This window comes from Nicotiana tabacum, chromosome 23 (genome assembly GCF_000715075.1).
Source record: "Nicotiana tabacum cultivar K326 chromosome 23, ASM71507v2, whole genome shotgun sequence".
Lineage (NCBI taxonomy): Eukaryota > Viridiplantae > Streptophyta > Magnoliopsida > Solanales > Solanaceae > Nicotiana > Nicotiana tabacum.
Genome location: NC_134102.1, coordinates 21,305,723 through 21,312,811, shown reverse-complemented (window position 1 = coordinate 21,312,811; position 7,089 = coordinate 21,305,723).

Genomic DNA, 7,089 nt, shown 5'->3' with positions numbered 1-7,089 from the left:
CGACTCCAAATCGGTATTCAAACTTGAAAAATTTATTTTGTGACATTATAGAAATTTTCTTCTATTTCTCTTGAAGATTCAATAGTCTTACACCAAAAATGAAGGTTAATTCATGGAATATAATCACAAGGGAGATAAGAACACTTACCCCAAGTTGTGTGAAAAATTTCCTCTCCAAAATCGCCCAACCCGAGCTCCAAAATCTGAAAAATTGGGTGAAAATGTCGAACCCTAGAATTTAAGGTTCTGCCCCAGCGATTTCCGCATCTGCGGACAAGATTTGCGCACCTGCGCATCCGCCTGTACGAGCAAAATGTCGCATTTGCAGACTCCACTCGTCTGCCAAGTTTTCGCTTCTGCGCGCATCCGTCCGCATCTGCGCTCACGCAGGTGCAGCATTTTCCCTCCCACCTATGACCAATGCCTCACAACCCTCTGCCCGCATTTGCGCTCCTTCTCGCACGTGTGCGATTCCGCACTGCAAAGCATTTTCCGCACCTGCACACCTGCACGAGCTCGCACCTGCGATTACTTTTCCGCAGGTGCGATTACACCAGAAGGCTTCAGTACCAGTAGTCTTCCAAATTCAAAAATCAATCTGTTAACCATCTGAAACTCACCCGAGGACCTCGGGTCCCTGTTCGAACATACCAACAAGTTCCATAACATAATACGGACCTACTCAAGGCCTCAAATCATACCTAACAACCTCAAAAATACAAACTACACACAGACTCAAGCCTAATAAATTTCTAAATTTCCAAATTCTACAAACTACGCTGAAACCTATCAAATCACGTCTGATTGACCTCAAATTTTGCACACAAGTCACATTTCACATTACAGACCTATTCAAATTTACAGAATCAGATTCCGACCCTGATATTAAAAAGTCAACCCCCGGTCAAACTTCCCAAAAATTCAACTTTCGGCATTTCAAGCCTAATTCCACTACGGACTTCCAAAAAATTTTCTGGACACGCTCCTAAGTCCAAAATCACCATACGGAGCTATTAAAATTATCAAAACTCGAATCCGAGGTCATTTACCCATAAGTCCGCATCTGGTCACTATTTTAACTTAAGCTTTAAACCTTGGAACTAAGTGTTCCAATTCCTTCCAAAATCTCAATGGACCCGAACCAATTACCCCGACAATTCACACAATAACAGTAAAGTACAATTTGAGAAGTAAATGGGAAAATGGGGTTGTAATACTCAAAACGACCGGTTGGGTCGTTACAGAAACCACGAGAAGAATTACCCGACCCACGATGTAGAGTAAGTCGCGGTAATTCATGCACTAAAGATGTGGAGGCAGTATTTGTATGGCATTCATGTTGATATCTATACGGACCATAAGAGCTTTCAGTATATATTCAAGCAAAAGGAATTGAATTTACGTCAGAGGCGATGGTTGGAACTACTAAAAGACTATGATGTTGATATTTTATACCATCCAGGGAAGGCGAATGTAGTAGCCGACGCCCTCAGCCGTAGATCTATGGGTACCTCATAAGATTCATCAACTAGTTAATCTTGGAGTTCGATTACTAGATTCAGGTGGTACCAGAGTTACTATTCAGGACACGGCAACATCCTCTCTAGTAACTGAAGTGAAGGAACGCTAGTATGAATATCCTATGCTAGCTCACTACAGAGATACAACCCCTCAAAAGGAGAAGACACCATTTGAGATTACAGGAGATGGAGTCCTCAGATATCGAGGTCGATTATGTGTTCCTAATGTGGCAGGGTTGCGCCAGCAAGTTATGGGAGAAGCTCACTATTCTCGTTATTCTATTCATCCAGGAGCGATGAAGATGTATCATGATATCAGGGGAATATACTGGTGGGATGAAATGAAGAAGGATATAGCAGAGTTTGTTGCTCAATGCCCTAATTGTCAATAGGTTAAGATTGAGCATCAGAAACCTGGTGGATTATTGTAGGCTATAGAGATTCCGACTTGGAAATAGGAAGTGATTAATATGGATTTCATCATAGGCTTACCTCGTACCCAGTGTAAGTTCGATTCTATATGGATTATTGTTGATAGACTTACAAAATCAGCCCATTTTTTGCATGTCAGGACTACGTATTCGGTAGAGGATTATGCAAGGCTTTACATTAAGGAGATAGTACGACTTCATATGGTGTCCCTATATCTATTATATCATATAGAGGTGCTCAATTTACAGCTAATTTCTGGAGGTCCTTCCAAAAAGGATTAGGGACTCAGGTAAGTCTTAGTACAATATTTCATCCCCAGACAGACGGTCAGGCTGAGCGTACTATTCAAACACTGGAGGATATGCTACGGGCATGTGTGATGGACTTCAGGGGTAGCTGGGATAATCATTTTCCATTTATTGAGTTTGCATATAATAATAGTTATCATTCCAGCATTCAGATGGCTCCATACGAAGCTTTTTACGGACGAAAGTGTTGGTCTCCTATCGGATGGTTCGAGATTGAAGAAACTAAGTTAGTAGGACCAAAGTTGGTACAACAGGCAGTTGAGAAGATTAAGCTTATAAGGGAAAGGCTATTAGCAAGTCAGAGTCGTCAGAAGTATTATGCAGATAAACGAAGACAAGACTTGGAGTTTCAGGTAGACCTCTAGGTATTCCTAAAGGTATCACCGATGAAAGGCGTTATGAGATTTGGTAAGAAAGGAAAGCTTAGCCCTCGGTACATTAGACCTTATAAGATTATACGTAGAGTAGGCCAAGTAGCATATGAGTTAGGCTTGCCTTCCAACTTAGAGTCTGTACATCTAGTCTTTCATGTGTCTATGCTCCGTAAGTGTATTGGAGATCCCTCTAAAGTCATTCCAGTTGACGATGTTCAGGTTACAGAGCTATCATATGAGGAAGCTCGGAGTAGGGGAGATATCCGTATTTTACGAGAATATGCAAGCAGCTCGGTTGGGACCCACTTGAGATAGCCACCGACCTTACGTCTTTTGAAAGTTGTTTCAGCCTCATTTCGGGTCATTTCTCACCCAAATTTTATCCAAAACCCTCCCTAACATATCCCAAGATCCCAAGAACCAAACTCAAGGGAAATCAACTCAAATCATCATCAAAGGTATTAAAGACTACGAGAGAATGCTTCTATGATGTTGTGGTGTGATTGAGGGATATTGTGAGCTAAGTTGATATAGGGTTTCGAGTTGTAACTGCTATCTAAGGTATGTATAACATCTTCTTGATTGTGCCTAAGGTTAATCTTGTGTTGGTTGTGTTGTTTGAGTGAAAAACCATAAGATAGTATTTGAAAGAACATGGGATATGGTTGTCTTTTTGGTTGGACTATTTTGTGGCTAAATATATGGTTTGTGGTGGCTGGAAATTGTGAGAAATAATTTGATAATGTTGTGGTTGCTGTTGTTAAGATTTTCTAGGTGTTAATTAAGTTGATTGAAGAAGAAAAGATGAAAATATGGTTTGGATTATATTGTTGTTGTTGCTATTGTTGGTTATAGTAGTTATTGTTGGGTTGTTGATGACCCTTAGTAGTCTTTGGGATGTATTAAAAATAGGGGAGTTGCTGCCCGATTTTCCTTATGCCATACGACTAGCCAAATACGATGGTACGACATTATATGTTAACGGCAATATCATTTCACTTGTTGTAGATGCAAGAAGTTGTGTTGAACTTGGTTGAGTAATAAGTAAGAGATCATACATGTATGTTAAGTCTATCCCTTATTTCCTTTTGGCATGATCCATATAATACAACGAAACGAGCAAGCATGCCACTTTCACGAATGATTCCATTCCTAGAAGTACTAGGTTTACCTATGTTCTTGATTCCCCATGTGTCCTACTATCATATCGTCTGTTCATGGATCTCATGACATTTCGAGAGATCTTATCGACTTATTTCATTATGCACTGCATTCATTTATACATGTATATGGACCCATGATCATATGGCATTATATACGCGTATAGTATATGTATATAGGGTATGGGGGAAAGGTTATGGCGTTATATACGCACCACCACCTGATCAGCTAGTATATGTTTATGATTTCGCCCACAAAGGTTGAGATGATATGATGGGATGCCCTCAGAGGTTTGATGATGTTATATACGCATATAACTATGCATGATATGACATTTATACGTATACACATGACATTATAAATATTTTCATGATTCACAGAGCTATTCAGACTTACAGGTTGAGTTCTTTACTCCATGCTTCTTTCATGCTTTTTATATATTGATTTTTATGCCTTACATGCTCGATACATTATTCTTAATGACGCCCATATTGCCTGGGGATCTGTGTTTCATGCCCGTAGGTGCAGGTAGACAGGCTGACGGTCCCCATCCTTAAGATACTAGCTCAGCGAGAGTTGGTGTGTTCCATTTGATCCGGAGTTGCTATTGAATTTTGGTACAATACTTTTGTATACATATAAGGGTATGACGGGGCCCAGTCCTGTCCTTTATATAGTTTTACACTCTATTAGAGGTCTGTAGACATTCATGTATAGTTGGATAGTATGTGGCCTTGTCGGCTCGCCCTACTGTATTCCGCATGTATATGTATATATGTCTTTTGAGTATGTCTCCTCACGTATGTTATTCACATGATTCATCAGTTTAGGGGCAGATGTTATGCATAACCTACACTTATTTCATGTTTATATCTTAGACGTATGCTTAGGGGTATTCGGTAGGTAGAACTCGGGCACTCATCACAGCCCATCGATTTGGGGAGTGACATTTCATCCCTACTAAGGCTAGACCTATTCAGATGAATCATGATCTGATGGAGGTCTGCAAAAGAGAAATCTATGATCTTCTTGAAAAAAGGATTATTCGTCCTTCTAAATCACCTTGGAGTTGTTCTCCATTTTATGTAAACAACGCAGCTGAAATTGAAAGAGGAGCCCCCGGGCTTGTCATTAACTACAATCCTCTTAACAAGGTTCTTAAATAGATTAGGTACTCGATACCTAATAAACGTGACCTCCTTAAGCGAACCTATAGAGCAAACCTCTATAGTAAATTCGATATGAAATCTAGGTTTTGGCAAATCCAGATTGTCGAAAAGGATAAGTATAAGACCATATTCAATGTCCCTTTCGGACAATATGAATAGAATGTCATGCCTTTTTGTCTTAAAAATGCTCCTTCTGAGTTTCAAAATATCATGAATAGCATTTTTAATCCCTATAGCCATATGTCTATAGTATACATAGACGATTTCTTAATCATTTTTGAGGACATTGATCCCCATTTCGAGCATCTTAACATCTTCCTTAAAGTGGTCAAAAACAATGGTTTAGTTGTTAGTGCTCGAAAATCAAGCTCTTCCAAACTTCCATCCGTTTTTACGACATGATTTATATCAATGTACCTATAAGCCTATTTGCAGAGCCATAGAGTTCTCGTCTAAGTTTCCTGATATCATTCTTGATAAAACTCAACTACAACGCTTCCTTGGGAGTCTTAATTATGTTGTTGATTTCATTCTAAATATTAAATTGGTCTGTGAACCTTTGTACAAACATCTTAGGAAAAATATTGTCCCATGGAATTCAGAACAAACTGAAACAGTCCAAAAGATCAAACAAATTGTTCATAAACTTCCTTATCTAGGAATTCCAAATCATTCTGCCTTTATGATTGTCGAAATTGATGCTTCTAATAAAGGATACTGTGGTATTTTTAAAATAGAAAGTCAATTCTGTATCCCCCTAAATAATTAGTTCGCTTTACTTTAGGAATCTGGAAATCTACTCAAAGGAATTATAGTACTATAATTTTTTTTTATCTATAGTACTATGTATTACCAAATTTCAAGATAACTTGATCAATAAAGAATTTTTACTCTAATTTGATTGTAAATCAGCTAAATAAATTTTGCAAAAAGATGTCAAAAATCTTATTTCAAAATAAATCTTTGCAAGGTGGCAAGCCTTATTATCCAACTTTGATTTTCAAATAGAATTTATCAAAGGAGAACAAAATTATTTGCCTGATTTTCTAGCCAGAGAATTTTTACAGGGAAATAACAAAGCCTAAAAGGCCAGAAGGGCCACCAAGACCCTTCATCTCTACAGGAAGAGTTCCACCTTCGGGGAACCATTTCAAACCTACTAGTGGACCTGAAATAAGGCCACAAAACATATACTCAGCTTTCGTTGAAATTCCTCTCCCTTCTGGGATACCCCTCCTTTCTTCCTCAACAGACCCTCTTACTGGTCAAATCATTTTAATACCAGCCGTTACTCCTTTGAAAAAAGACAAAGGAAAAGCTATAGTCTCTCAGCCATCTAGCGAATCGCAGAAAAGAGAAGACTACAACAAGAAAGCCCCAGAGACTTTCACTCAGGCAGTATGCCCTACTACTCCAATAAAGAAAGAAGAGATTCAGAATTCTTTTAAAGAAGAAAAAAAGTTTGAATTCCTACCAATACAAGTCATACTTGTCCTCACTTTGGACAAAGAGTATGAAAATTTTAGGGTAGAAGATTTTGCCAATCCCTGTTATACAGATAAAAATTACGTGGAAGTTGAAAATCCACTTAAAACAAGAAAGTTTTACGAGGCTATCTTGGTTGATACAGACTCAATAGAGATCGAGCAAGTGACAAACCCTGATTATATTTCCTATTCAAAATTCACTATTAAAAGAATTTTGACCCCTTTTAAATGGCAAACAGACCATTTGCATACACCAATCTCCCTATCCATGGAACACAAGCCACAAATATATAATTGGTTTGATTATAAAGCGGTCTGGTATAACTTCACATATTTGAGACCAAGGCACACCTGGTTTGTCAAATACAGCGATGAAATTCATAAAACAGTTATTCCAAGGTGGTTCTATGAATGGTGGAATCACTATGGAGGAAATAAGCAGATCTTGTCAAAACAATTTCTGCACCAATATCCGAAATTTACTCAAGAATTAGAAATAACTACTCTCCCAGAGAATATCCAAATATGTTAATTCTTTATAGCCAAAAGAATTTCCTGTATCATCAGTTGGTCCTTTGAGATCAAGGAATTTGGAAGAATTAAATTTCTTAGCAAAGTCGTCTTTGTTAAAGGATGGG